The following is a 13,456-nucleotide window of genomic DNA, read 5'->3' on the forward strand; positions in this document are numbered from 1 at the left end:
AAATCTCCTTTTTAGGTTTGTCCTTCTCTCCCCAACTTCTAAACACAAGAATGCCCAAGAATCTTGGCTGTCCTTTTTTCCCTATGTGCTCTCATTTCTTTGGTGATCTCGCATAATCCCATGGTTTTAAATACCTCATATTCATCCCATGCGGACACCATACACGTTTCTATCTCCAGTGCAGACCTCTCTCCTAAATGCCAAACATGAATATATCCACTTGGATGGCTAAGAGGAATTTCAAAGCTAGCATATTTAACACTGCCTCCACCTTCAGTATTCCCCATTTCAAGTGGTGGCAAATCCATATTCCAATCGCTAGACTGAAAATATTCTTGATTGCTTTACCTCACACACATCACATATCCATTAAGAAATCATGCTGGTTCTACCTTCAGAACAAGCCCAGAATCCACACACTTCTCACCATCTTCCTTACTACTGCTCTGGTTCAGGCTACCACCACCTCTCTCCTGAATTACTGCTATGTCCTCCTAATAGGTATCCCTGCATCTATCCTTCAGTTTGCTACCGAACCCGTTTACACTTATTTCCAACAGAAGTTAGACCATGTCACTTCTCTGTTCATATTTCTCCAGTGGCTCCCCATTTCATGCAGAGGAAAAACTAAAGTTCTTACATAGTAGCCTATAAGGCCCTATGTGATCAGTTCCCATTACCTCCCTGACTTCATTCCCTGCCATTAATATCCTCACAGCCTTCTCCTTGGTCACACCGGTCTTACTGTTCCTAGAACATGCCCCTCCTTGCTACAATGTAAATTCTATGAGGCAGGGGTCTTTGTATGCTCTGTTCTCTGTTGTACCCCAAACATACAAGAGAGCCTGGCACAACAATAGATTCTGCAATAAATATTTGTTGAACGAACAATCACATAACCACCAGGCATCCCCTGAAAACAGTGAGAGAAGGTGAACTCTCTCACCTCTTTGGCTCTGGAAGAGGGTAAACTGCTGCCTGCTGGCCAACATCAAACCCACTACTTGTTTTTGTAAATTAAGGCGCATTTAAACCATGGCCCAAAACATCAGTTTGCATGTTATCTGTGGCTGCTTTCCCCACACACCAGACCAGCAGAGTTGAGTAACTGCCTCAGAAAATGTATGGTCCACAAGGCCAAAACTATTTACTGTCTTGTTCTTGATGGGAAAATTTTGCTGATCCCTGATCTAGAATTCAGAAAGGAAGAACTCAGCTATTCCTCGCCTCCCACAAAAATCTAACCACCAAACCCAAAGAATGAAACACACTCAGATTTGGGGCGGGTGACCCAGTCCCCCAGTACTATGCAAAGATGATGTGAGCACTGCAGTTTGGGGGAAGAGTGAGCTTAGAAATGCTCCTATCCGGGGCGCCTGGGTGGCGCAGTTGGTTAAGCGTCCGACTTCAGCCAGGTCACGATCTCGCGCTCCGTGAGTTCGAGCCCCGCGTCGGGCTCTGGGCTGATGGCTCGGAGCCTGGAGCCTGTTTCCGATTCTGTGTCTCCCTCTCTCTCTGCCCCTGTGTCTCCCTCTCTCTCTGCCCCTCCCCTGTTCATGCTCTGTCTCTCTCTGTCCCAAAAATAAATAAACGTTGAAAAAAAAAAAAAAAAAAAGAAATGCTCCTATCCTATGCACAGGTGGTATTCTGTCTGTGGAGGCAGCAAAAAGTAGCCATGTCTGCCCACACACATCACCAATGGGAAGATTAAGGAAGTTAGCTCTATTTTTTACATCTACATCAATTAATCTCTCATGAGTTGAAAAATTTCCCCTAACTGCCTATTCTTAATCATGTTAGCACAGAAGGGTCATTTATATCATATTCTGTGACCAAATGACGCATTCCATTTCCTTAAAATAGAGTCAGCTCTCATCTGTCTTGAAGACAGGGCTTCTCTGAACACTGACTGACACAGTGGGTGAGCTGGGGGTTCAGCAGGTGCTCCTTCGGGATGCTAAAAACCTGGCTTGAAAGAGGCGAAGAGTGGGCTGTGGGACCCCCTCCAAAATGAGCCTGGGGTGGGCAAACCTGGGTGGAGGGCTTTCCTAGGACGTTGTCATGGCGCTCAGGATGACTCAGGGTTGGGATTGCTTTGGACCTGTCTCAAATCCCAGCCTCCCTAGGGATTCCTTGGAATTGGAAGGACTCTGTATAAAGGAGCCAACTGAGAGCCATGTAGTCTAGATTCATACCTCTGGTACTTGCTGGAATGAGACCAACCTCCTGGGCGCCTGGTGACCCTGGACCCACAAATGTGGAACTCGGCTGCCTTTGCCCTGGTCCCGGGGGGAATATATTCCTATTTCTCCAGTTCACAGGCAGAACTCTCCCTCTGGTTACGATTCCCATCGGCTCCTCCCTCAAAGAGAAAGAAATAAAACTCTCTAATGTGAAGAAGAGAAGGCTGCAAAGCATTCATCAGTCAAATGGCCCCCCAAAGATGGTACCCAACCATCACTTCATAAAACAAAACAAAACCCACTAGACTTCAGTGCAAGGCAAGGACCATAATTTAGAGATAAATTCCACCTGATAGCCACTGAAAATGCCAGAATAAAAACTGATCTGAGGAATATTCAAAAGTGCTTGCATACCAGAGAAGAAAACCAAACCTTGGTTAACAGTCAACCACGGCAACTGATTTCTGAGTTCAGGTCCCTCTGGGTGTCATGGAATCCCTATTCTTTGGAGAATGTTAAGACCAGGATGGCTCTGCTGGAACTTTGGCATATAACTCTGGCATACAGCTGGGTTGTAGAAACCTCTAAGCTTTCCTCTGACTCCATGTTTCCAGGAATGACTAAAGTAAAAGGAAATTCAAAGAGGAAAAAGAGGCAGAGGGCTATGATAGATCTCTCGTTCCGAGTACCCCGTGTGCTGCCCTGGAGCTTCTGTCTCCCCAGGGTACAAATCAAGATGGGGCTTCTTAAGGTGGATATTGCTGTTGTTAATAGCAGTACTTCCCAGGAGACTTCATCTGCTAACAGAATGGTGAGAGCAAGAGAAGATTCAGCAGAACATTTCAAAGCACCTTGGACTAGACCTTTGCTACATAGATGTCTCTTTTCCTTAGCGTGGATGAAAGCAGAGGACGGGGGGAAACAACTCAGTGGATGACCTTTCTTTGCTGCATTACCTGCAAGTCAAGAAGAGAATAATCCTGGAGGCTCTGGTCTAACCACTTCTCAGGCTCCTCCATGAGATAGTAAGAATTCGCAATAATCTACTAATGGATAAACAGGAAAGTTATTTGTTGCAAGCTTGGACTTAATATGTGTTAAGTAATAGAGTTAACAACCTTTACAGAGCAGGTCACCAAGCACTGCCTGGGAGGACGGAGAAGACACCACAAGGGAGTGCTCACAGGGACACACAGATACAATATTTTAAAAATAATTTGTCATGTTATTTATTTTGAGAGAGGGAGGGAGAGAGAGTGTGCATATGAGCAGGGGAAGGGCAGAGAGAGAGAGAGAGAGAGAGAGAGGGACAGAAAATCCAAAGCAGTCTCCATCCTGTCAGCGCGAAACCCAACACAGGGCTCGAACTCACGGACCATGAGATCACGACCTGAGCTGAAATCAAGAGTCTGATGTCTAACTGGTGGAGCCACCCAGGCACCGCAGATATTCTATTTTTAAATAAGGTGTTGAGGTGCCAGTTACCTTGACCTCAGGAAAAATACTCATGCATAAAGTCACATTGAACTTGGACAGGAAAACTAGCATCATCGTACGATTACTTGAATACAACCCATCACCTTCTATGCCCACAAGGCAGGACTGATACAGCCTGTGCTGTCTATGGGGAGGCCTCCCGCCTCCTGGGAAGGTCACTTCCCCCCAGAGGAGACCACTATGGTAATATTCAATATGAGTATTTTTTTTAAATTTTTTTTTCAACGTTTATTTATTTTTGGGACAGAGAGAGACAGAGCATGAACGGGGGAGGAGCAGAGAGAGAGGGAGACACAGAATCGAAACAGGCTCCAGGCTCTGAGCCATCAGCCCAGAGCCCGACGCGGGGCTCGAACTCACGGACCGCGAGATCGTGACCTGGCTGAAGTCGGACGCTTAACCGACTGCGCCACCCAGGCGCCCCACAATATGAGTATGTTTTAAGGGATTCTGTCCTCCCCTAAAAACATCTCTACCTGCAGCCACACCCTGCTTCCGTGCCCCCACAGATGCATCTCTCCCAGGCCAGGTGCCAGAGCCTTCTCTGGAAAAATGCAGCCCCTTCCCTATGGGGCTGAACCGTCTCCTGGTGAGTACTGCTATTAATAACAATGGAAATAGCCAGCCTCTTCCCTACTTTCCACAGGAGTCCCAGTCTCCTGTGCCTCGGGAGTCTGGCAAATCTACGGTCTGGGGCTGTGGCCACCTGTCGGTCTGGCTTCTGCTGGCCGTGAGAGAGCTGGGAATACCACTCACGTTCTGGGAGAGGAGGAGGAAGAGGGTGGAGCCTGCAGAGCGCTTATTTCCAGATCAGTCTCTCCACCAACAACCAGCAAGCAAACAGCTGGTATGCTCTGAAATTCACCTCATTACCCTAAGTGCCACCTTTCTCTGAAAGCCGACCATGAGCAATGAGGAAGGTATATTCCTCTAATTAATATGATTTGTACCTACCGTGCCCCTCTCAACTTCAAAACACACTCCCTTCCGATTATCAGAGAATTCCTCTGTCCCCTGTGAGGTGACAGTGAGAGCATGGTGCTTACCCCACCACACAGGACTTTCTGTCTGGGTCTGGCGTCTCCCGACAGCTCCTGGGCTGTCCTGTGTCTCAGGCTGATCTACGGAACACACAGCTGCCTGACTTTTGAGAAGGTCACACTGCCCTCCTGGGTCCCGCCTCTCTCAGGCCCATCCTGAGGTCCCTCTCATGGAAGGCTGTCCAGCACTGCCAGTCTTCTCCAGAGCAAGTCTACATACAGCAACACGCGTGCTGCCCCAGATGCGGGCGAAGGGCAAGGAAGGGCTGGCAGCCACCTTGAACTACAGAACAGAGGAGGCCCCTCTCACCTCCTCATCCAGGATGGAATGTGCTTTTCCCTTCTCACACTCAGGAGAAGTGACGAGAATCTCGTACCTTTGAGCTACAAGAAACTTCTGACTTTGGGCACCTGGGTGGCTCAGTTGGTTGAGCGTCCAACTCTTGAATTCAGCTCAACTCACTATCCCAGTGTCATGGAATCGAGCCCTGCGTGGGGCTCTACATGGAGCTTGGAGTCTGCTTAAGATTCTCTCCCCAGCTCTCTGTCTCTAAATAAGAAGAATAAGAATAAGAATAAGAATAAAAAATGTAAGGGGGCCTGGGTGGCTCAAGTGTCCAGCTTCGGCTCAGGTCATGATCTTGCAGTTCATGGATTTGAGCCCTGCATTGGGATCTGTGCTGACAGCTCAGAGCCTGGAGCCTGCTTTGGATTCTGTGTCTCCCTCTCTCTCTGCCCCTTCCCCATTCGCACTCTCTGTATCAAAAATAAATAAACATTAAAAAAATTTTTTTTGAATTTAAGGGGTGACTGCATGACTCAGTCGGTTGTGCATCCAACATCGGCTCAGGTCATGACCTCACGGTCTGAGTTCGAGCCCCACATCAGGCTCTCTGCCGTCAGCACAGAGCCAGCTTCGGATCCTCTGTCTCCCTCTCTCTGCCTCTCCCGGCTCACACTCTCTTTCTCTCTCTCTCAAAATTAAATAAACGTGAAAGAAAAAAAAAAAGAAAGAGAGAAAAGAAACCTCCAACTTTTATGAATGAGGAGACCAAAGCCCACGGCTGAGGTCAGAAGGCTGAACTTGGCCACTTGACTCTTAATCCATACTCTTCCCACTGCATTAAACTGCCTCAAGCTTTATAATTATAGCCAGTTAATCTCTTCATTCTATACTCTTCAGGCTCCCAGAGTACCCCAAACTGCAAGAGGGAGCAAAGCTTCCAAGTGGTGCTTCGGAAGGGGAGGGGGAGAGAGGCAGGGTGGATTTCTTCTGGGCCAGGGCCGACCGTCTACAGCTTTTCTTCCAGAGTCACCATCGCTGAGCCTGGCCTCAGCTCCCGGAGCACCTCACACCCACCACCCTGACCCACAGGCCTGGGAGCCTCTCCAGGGCATTGGCTGCTGTCCCAGCAGGAACTGGGGCTTCACAGCTGGGCAAGAAAATTCCTCAGTATTAAGAACTCTTCTTACTGATGTCTCACGCCTGCTTCCTGGGGAATGACCTGCGTGCCCTTGGGTTTCTACAAAGCTTTCGGTTCCTTGTTCCTTGTTTGACATGTGACCTATGACCTTTCATTGACCTGGCCATGTGTTTCCTGGACTCCCCATGGCCCAGCAGACAGCACCTTTGACCTGCTGACTCCTCTGATCTTCTGTAGGGCTCTGTCCTCACTCTGGAAACTCATGCTGTGACTGCGGCTTCTGGGTCCTTCTCCAGGCGTGCTCCTCACCTGTGCCTCCATCCATCACAGCTTCCCCTGTGCCGCCAAGTCCGTCACACCTAGCTGATCTCTACCCGGGTTTAAACCAGCTTGACCTCAGACACATAGGAACAAGCTTGCTATTTTGGCTTCAATTATGTCACTTTACAGTCCTGTGGAGATCGCTTCCACAAAACATGACATGTGCGGTGTGAACTTTCCAGACAAATATGCTAGGAAGCATTTGAGGTTTTTACAAAAAAGACTGGAAAACATTAAACAGCTGTATTTGGCAGGGACATTCAAAGTACTTCAGCCCGCCATCTCCCAAAGTGAGTTCTAAGGGAAAATCGAGGGGGAACGTATATTCCATGTATTATTCAAGGAAACAGAGTTCAGTGGTCAAACGAACTTGGAAAACATGGCACATGGACAGCTCTTCCACGGGGATTAAAAACATATGTTAGCACATCGACGGCTCCGGCGAGTCCTCTTTCAAAGAAATCTCTTGAATTTGGCTTAACTCAAATTAATTATAACAAAAAACACTTTGCTTCCTCAGTGCGTATTAATCCTGCACCTCACTGTTGGGCAGAATCCATGCCAGGAAATGTGACTGAAGGAAGAGATGCAGACGTGATGAGGTTCCAGAACTTGCCCAAGGTCACACAGTCAGGACCAGCCACAGCTGTGTCCAGAACAAGAGTTTCAGATCCCCATTCAGGTACTCTTTCCACCAAACCCTGTTGATTCCTTTTTTTTTTTCTTTTTCAAATGGATTCCTCTGGAAAATCCTTAAAACATCAAGCATTCTCAGTGCCCTTGAAATGAAATGCAAGGAACCCAGTTGTATTCACGCAGTGCTTCTGGAATATACATTTTGCACGAAGGGAGAAGAAAACTTGCTGTCTTAATTTAATTGACGGGGACTAGATGAACTTTTAAATTCAGCGTAGAAACTAGTTGACAACAGTGGGTATCCATCACTGAAAACAGCAGATAACTGTCTCCATAATTTCCACCCACAGCAACTTCTTAAAGGCGTTATGCTGGGTAAAAAAATTAATCTCCAAAGGTCACATGCTTTATGATTCAATTTGTATAACACTCTCAAAATGACAAAATTATAGAGATAGGGAATAGATGAGTGGTTGCCATGGGTAAGGAATGGGGGGAGGGAGCAGGAATAGGGATGACCAGAGAGGAGAAGCACTAAGGGGATCCGTGTGGGGGCGGGATACTTCTGTATATTGGCTGAGGTGGTGGTTACAGGCATCTGAGCATGTGACAAAATGGCTGACACGGTATCAGTGTCAATTTCCTGCTCCTGATCTTGTACTATGATTACGCAAGATGTAACCATTGGAGAGAACTGGTTGGTGGGCACTACTTGGTCCACTATCTTTGCCGCTTCCTGTGACTCTAATGATTTCAAAGTGAAAAGTTTACTCACACCTATATTTACACACACACGTGTATAAACACATATACGGTCCACACGGTAACGTGAATCTCAAATACATTGTTATGCTAAGTGAAAGAAGGTAGGCGCAAAAGGCTGCGTTCTGGATGACTTCATATATATGGCATTCTGGAAAAGACAAAATTTAGGGACGGAGAACAGATTGGTGGTTCCCAGGGATTACACATGAGGCAAGGGAGTTTGGGGAGTTTGGGACGACAGAACTGCTCTCCATCCTGGTTGGTGTAAGGTCACATGAAGCTGTACCTGTGTTAAAACTCAGGGAAATGTATATCAACAAAGAGGGAATTTGCCATATGTAAATTTAAAAAGAAACATTAAAAAACAGGTTGTCCGTAGAACAGAAGAATCTCACCTCCATTCTAAAAACTGTGGTGATTACTTTTGCATAAATTACACATTTGGTCTTCACAATATAAATACCAATTGCGGCTCTAGTCAAAGGGGAAGACATTCGCTGAGATCATGTGATTAAGGACAGGATTATTTTTTACATTTAATCTCTTCAATGTTTTGGATTATGGCAATACAAATAAGAAGCTTTGCTGGCACTTGGTTTCTTGACCAGCCAGCTCGAATTACAGCCAGGCGGTTACCAAAGTTTGAATGAATTATACCATGAAATTAAAGTCTGAACAGAGTATGGGAAAGCTAACTTGAAACCGAAATAGGGTTTTGGCAAAAAAACAGAAAGAAAGAAAAAGACAAAGCTCGGGAATCAATTGCATTACTTGAATTCATTTCCTGTTCCCTTAGAAACGTTCTCAAGCAGCGCTGAGAGCAGCTCAGGTGTGCACTCTTAACAAGTTGTTGGTTCTTGGCCTCAGTTGGACTTTTGAAATGTAATGTTTGTTTTCCATCCCAACCCACCCCACTCTGAGAGCCTCTGTTAGCAGGTTTATTTATTCACTCATTAACTTCTGTTGAATGCTTTCTCCCCTGGGTATATCAACAATGGGAGAAGACCAGAATTTATGCAACCACAAGCAGAAATCAGTGGGGGCAGGTGCCTAAAAGGTCACACCCACTTTGAATTTCAAGCCACCACTCTTCTTGCTCAATATTTTCTTTATTTATTTTTGGCTCGGTTCCACATCAGAAGGTTTAAACGCTCAAGTTGTAAACAAACTGCTTTCAAGAAAAAACAGCTCGGGGCGCCTGGGTGCCTCAGTCAGTTGAGAGAGGGACTTCGGCGCAGGTTATAATCTCACGGTTCTTGAGTTGGAGCCCTGCATCCAGCTCTGTGCTGATGACTCAGAACCTGGAGCCTGCTTTGGATTCTGTGTCTCCCTCTCTCTCTGTCCCTCCCCTGCTCACACTCTGCCTCTCTCTCTCTCTCATTCTCACTCTCTCAAAACTAAACAATTTGTCAATACATTGTATTAAAAAATAAAAAACATTAAAAAATTTAAAAAAAGAAGGAGAAAAACAAGCTCATCTTTTCACGTCCATTTAACTGTTCAATCATCTTTTCCTAGCTTTCAAAATTTCTTTCTCAGCATCATTACTTAGAAACATTACAAATTGACATCGCAGGGGCACCTCAGTGGCTCAGTCGGTTAGGCATCTGACTTCAGCTCAGGTCATGATCTCATAGTTTGGGAGTTCAAGTCCCAGGTTGGGCTCTGTGCTGACGGCTCAGAGCCTGGAGACTGCTTCGGATTCTGTGTCTCCCTCTCTCTGCCCCTCCCTTGCTTGCTCTTTGGCTCTCTCTCTCTCAAAAATGAATATACATTTTAAAAATTAGAAAAAAAAAAAACAACTGACATTGCAAGTGACAGCTGGTGTTTAATCATCAATAAAGATGGAATCTCAGATCTGGTCTGTGCCTTCTCCCACCACTGGGGAAATGCTGCTTCCCCTCTGTCTGGGTCCATCACCGCACTGGTGCTGAGATTCCCTTCCCACTTAAAAATGGAACTTTCTGGGGCTCCTGAGTGGCCCAGTCGCTTATGCGTCTGACTCTTGATCTCGTCCCAGGTCATGATCTCACAGTTCATGGGTTCAAGCCCCGTGTCAGGTTCTGCATTGGCCATGCAGAGACTGCCTTGTATTCTCTGTCCCCTTCTTTCTCTGCCCCTACCCCACTCATGCGTTTGCGCTCACTCTCTCTCTCTCTCAAAATAAATAAATAAACATTTAAAAAAATGGAACTTTCTGGCTCTGAGCTCAAAGTGCCTCAGATGATATCAGTTGGAATCATGCTATGAAATATTTATCACTTGGTTTTATTTGCCAGTTCAGAGAGGCACATTGTGTGGGCCTTTTGGTGTTTGTTTACATTTTTCACTTTAATTTTTATTAAGTAATACAGAATTTTAAAGTGTTTTAAACTGTTTAAAGAGCCAAACAGTTCCATAATGTTTGTTGTGACAGGTTCCCACACTACCTCTTCTCCAGAAGATCTACTTTTAGTTTATTTTTTTTAAACGTTTATTTTTTGGGGGACAGAGAGAGACAGAGCATGAACGGGGGAAGGGCAGAGAGAGAGGGAGACACAGAATCGGAAACAGGCTCCAGGCTCTGAGCCATCAGCCCAGAGCCTAATGCGGGGCTCGAACTCACAGACCGCGAGATCGTGACCTGGCTGAAGTCGGACGCTTAACCGACTGCGCCACCCAGGCGCCCCAAGAAGATCTACTTTTAAGTGTCTGAGCTGATGCCTTATTTATTTTTTAATGTTTACTTATTTATTTTGAGAGAGAGAGAGACAGACAGGGAGAGAGAGAATCCCAAGCAGGCTCTGTGCTGTCAGTGCAGAACCCCACACAGGGCTCAATCTCACAAACTGTGAGATCATGACCTGGGCCAAGATCAAGAGTGGGTCACTCAATCACCTGAGCCACTCAGGCACCCGTGAGCTGATGCTTTAGGTACTGACCTCTCCACCTCTAAATAAAATGCTTGTGTTGCTTTTGAAGGGTCAGGAAATGCACTGTAAGATAGGACTGGAGGAGCCCAGTCCCAAATTTGTTACTTTCATGTACTGGTTATTTCCAGCTGTAGGCAAATACGGGGAGAGGCTTTCTCTGAACTCCCCTCATCTGCCTAAAGACAGATCCTCTGAATGAAACTCCATTGTCATAAATCCCCTCCTGTGAGTGTCATTAATGAGGGAGAACTGACTCTTGTCATAGGAAAGGAGCCTAGATGTCAACCCCGCACCCAGACTAACTTTGTCACAAACTACCACACCACCCATCTATTCTTCCAGGGGCCCATTCATCTATCCTAAAAAGCATTTCCTCCCCCACTAAGAGGCCTACATTCCCCTCCCCTATCCCTATAAAGATGGCATTTAAGTTGGAATTTTTTTTAATTAAAAACAATTTTTTAATGTTTATTATTTCTGAGAGAGAGAAAGAGTGCGAGCAGGAGAGGGACAGAGAGAGAGGGAATCTGAAGCAGGATCCAGGCTCTGAGCTGTCAGCACAGAGCCAGATGCAGGGCTTGAGCCCATGAACAGCGAGATCATGACCTGAGGTGAAGTTGGACATTTTTTTTTTTCAAGTTCTGAATTAGATTTATTTTTTTTTTAATATATGAAATTTATTGTCACATTGGTTTCCATACAACACCCAGTACTCATCCCAAAAGATGCCCTCTTCAATACCCATCATCCACACCCCCCTCCCTCCCACCCCTCATCAACCCTCAGTTTGTTCTCAGTTTTTAAGAGTCTCTTATGTTTTGGCTCTCTCCCTCTCTAACCTCTTTTTTTTTTTTTCCTTCCCCTCCCTCCTGGTCTTCTGTTAAGTTTCTCAGGATCCACATAAGAGTTAAAACATATGGTATCTGTCTTTCTCTATATGACTTATTTCACTTAGCATAACACTCTCCAGTTCCATCCACGTTGCTACAAAGGGCCAGATTTCATTCTTTCTCATTGCCATGTAGTACTCCATTGTGTATATAAACCACAATTTCTTTATCCATTCATCAGTTGATGGACATCTAGGCTTTTTCCACAATTTGGCTATCGTTGAGAGTGCTGCTATAAACATTGGGGTACAAGCGCCCCTATGCATCAGTACTCCTGTATCCCTTGGGTAAATTCCTAGCAGTGCTACTGCTGGGTCATAGGGTAGGTCTACTTTTAATTTTCTGAGGAACCTCCACACTGTTTTCCAGAGCGGCTGCACCAGTTTGCATTCCCACCAACAGTGCAAGAGGGTTCCCGTTTCTCCACATCCTCTCCAGCATCTATAGTCTCCTGATTTGTTCATTTTGGCCACTCTGACTGGCGTGAGGTGATACCTGAGTGTGGTTTTGATTTGTATTTCCCTGATGAGGAGCGACGTTGAGCATCTTTTCATGTGCCTGTTGGCCATCCGGATGTCTTCTTTAGAGAAGTGTCTATTCATGTTTTCTGCCCATTTCTTGACTGGATTATTTGTTTTTCGGGTGTGGAGTTTGGTGCGCTCTTTATAGATTTTGGAGACTAGCCCTTTGTCCGATATGTCATTTGCAAATATCTTTTCCCATTCCGTTGGTTGCCTTTTAGTTTTGTTGGTTGTTTCCTTTGCTGTGCAGAAGCTTTTTATCTTCATAAGGTCCCAGTAATTCACTTTTGCTTTTAATTCCCTTGCCTTTGGGGATGTGTCGAGTAAGAGATTGCTACGGCTGAGGTCAGAGAGGTCTTTTCCTGCTTTCTCCTCTAGGGTTTTGATGGTTTCCTGTCTCACATTCAGGTCCTTTATCCATTTTGAGTTTATTTTTGTGAATGGTGTGAGAAAGTGGTCTAGTTTCAACCTTCTGCATGTTGCTGTCCAGTTCTCCCAGCACCATTTGTTAAAGAGACTGTCTTTTTTCCATTGGATGTTCTTTCCTGCTTTGTCAAAGATGAGTTGGCCATACGTTTGTGGGTCTAGTTCTGGGGTTTCTATTCTATTCCATTGGTCTATGTGTCTGTTTTTATGCCAATACCATGCTGTCTTGATGATGACAGCTTTGTAGTAGAGGCTAAAGTCTGGGATTGTGATGCCTCCTGCTTTGGTCTTCTTCTTCAAAATTACTTTGGCTATTCGGGGCCTTTTGTGGTTCCATATGAATTTTAGGATTGCTTGTTCTAGCTTTGAGAAGAATGCTGGTGCAATTTTGATTGGGATTGCATTGAATGTGTAGATAGCTTTGGGTAGTATTGACATTTTGACAATATTTGAAAATATGGAATGCTTCACAAATTTGTGTGTCATCCTTGTGCAGGGGCCATGCTAATCTTCTCTGTATCGTTCCAATTTTAGTATATGTGCTGCCGAAGTGAGCACTGAAGTCAGACATTTAACCAGCTGAGCCACCCAGGCGCCCCTAAGTTGGAATTCTTAAGTGGTTGTAGGAGTTACTTATTTGTCTTTGGGTGTTTCCCATGTATACATGAGGTATGCATGCGAATCAACTCCTGTTTTTCTCTTGTTAATTTTTTATTTCAGTGGCCTCAGCTGAGAAATCAGAAGAGAAGGAAACTTACTTTTCCTCCTGTACAGTTTCCTTGATTTTTCACTTATAGGCTTTAGCTACTGGCTTACCACTTCGCAAGTTGGGGTTTGGCTC

At 45.5% G+C, this 13,456-nt stretch overlaps 1 non-coding gene across 1 annotated transcript; it reads right to left on the reverse strand.

The window, feature by feature from the left end:
- Positions 1 to 13,066: 13,066 nt before the first annotated feature.
- LOC121040015 (U6 spliceosomal RNA) lies at positions 13,067 to 13,173 on the reverse strand. Its single transcript, XR_005795085.1, has one exon. It is a non-coding gene; the product is annotated as a U6 spliceosomal RNA (small nuclear RNA).
- Positions 13,174 to 13,456: the final 283 nt, after the last annotated feature.

Source organism: Herpailurus yagouaroundi, unplaced genomic scaffold, assembly GCF_014898765.1.
Source record: "Herpailurus yagouaroundi ecotype Mexico unplaced genomic scaffold, PumYag 181, whole genome shotgun sequence".
NCBI lineage: Eukaryota > Metazoa > Chordata > Mammalia > Carnivora > Felidae > Herpailurus > Herpailurus yagouaroundi.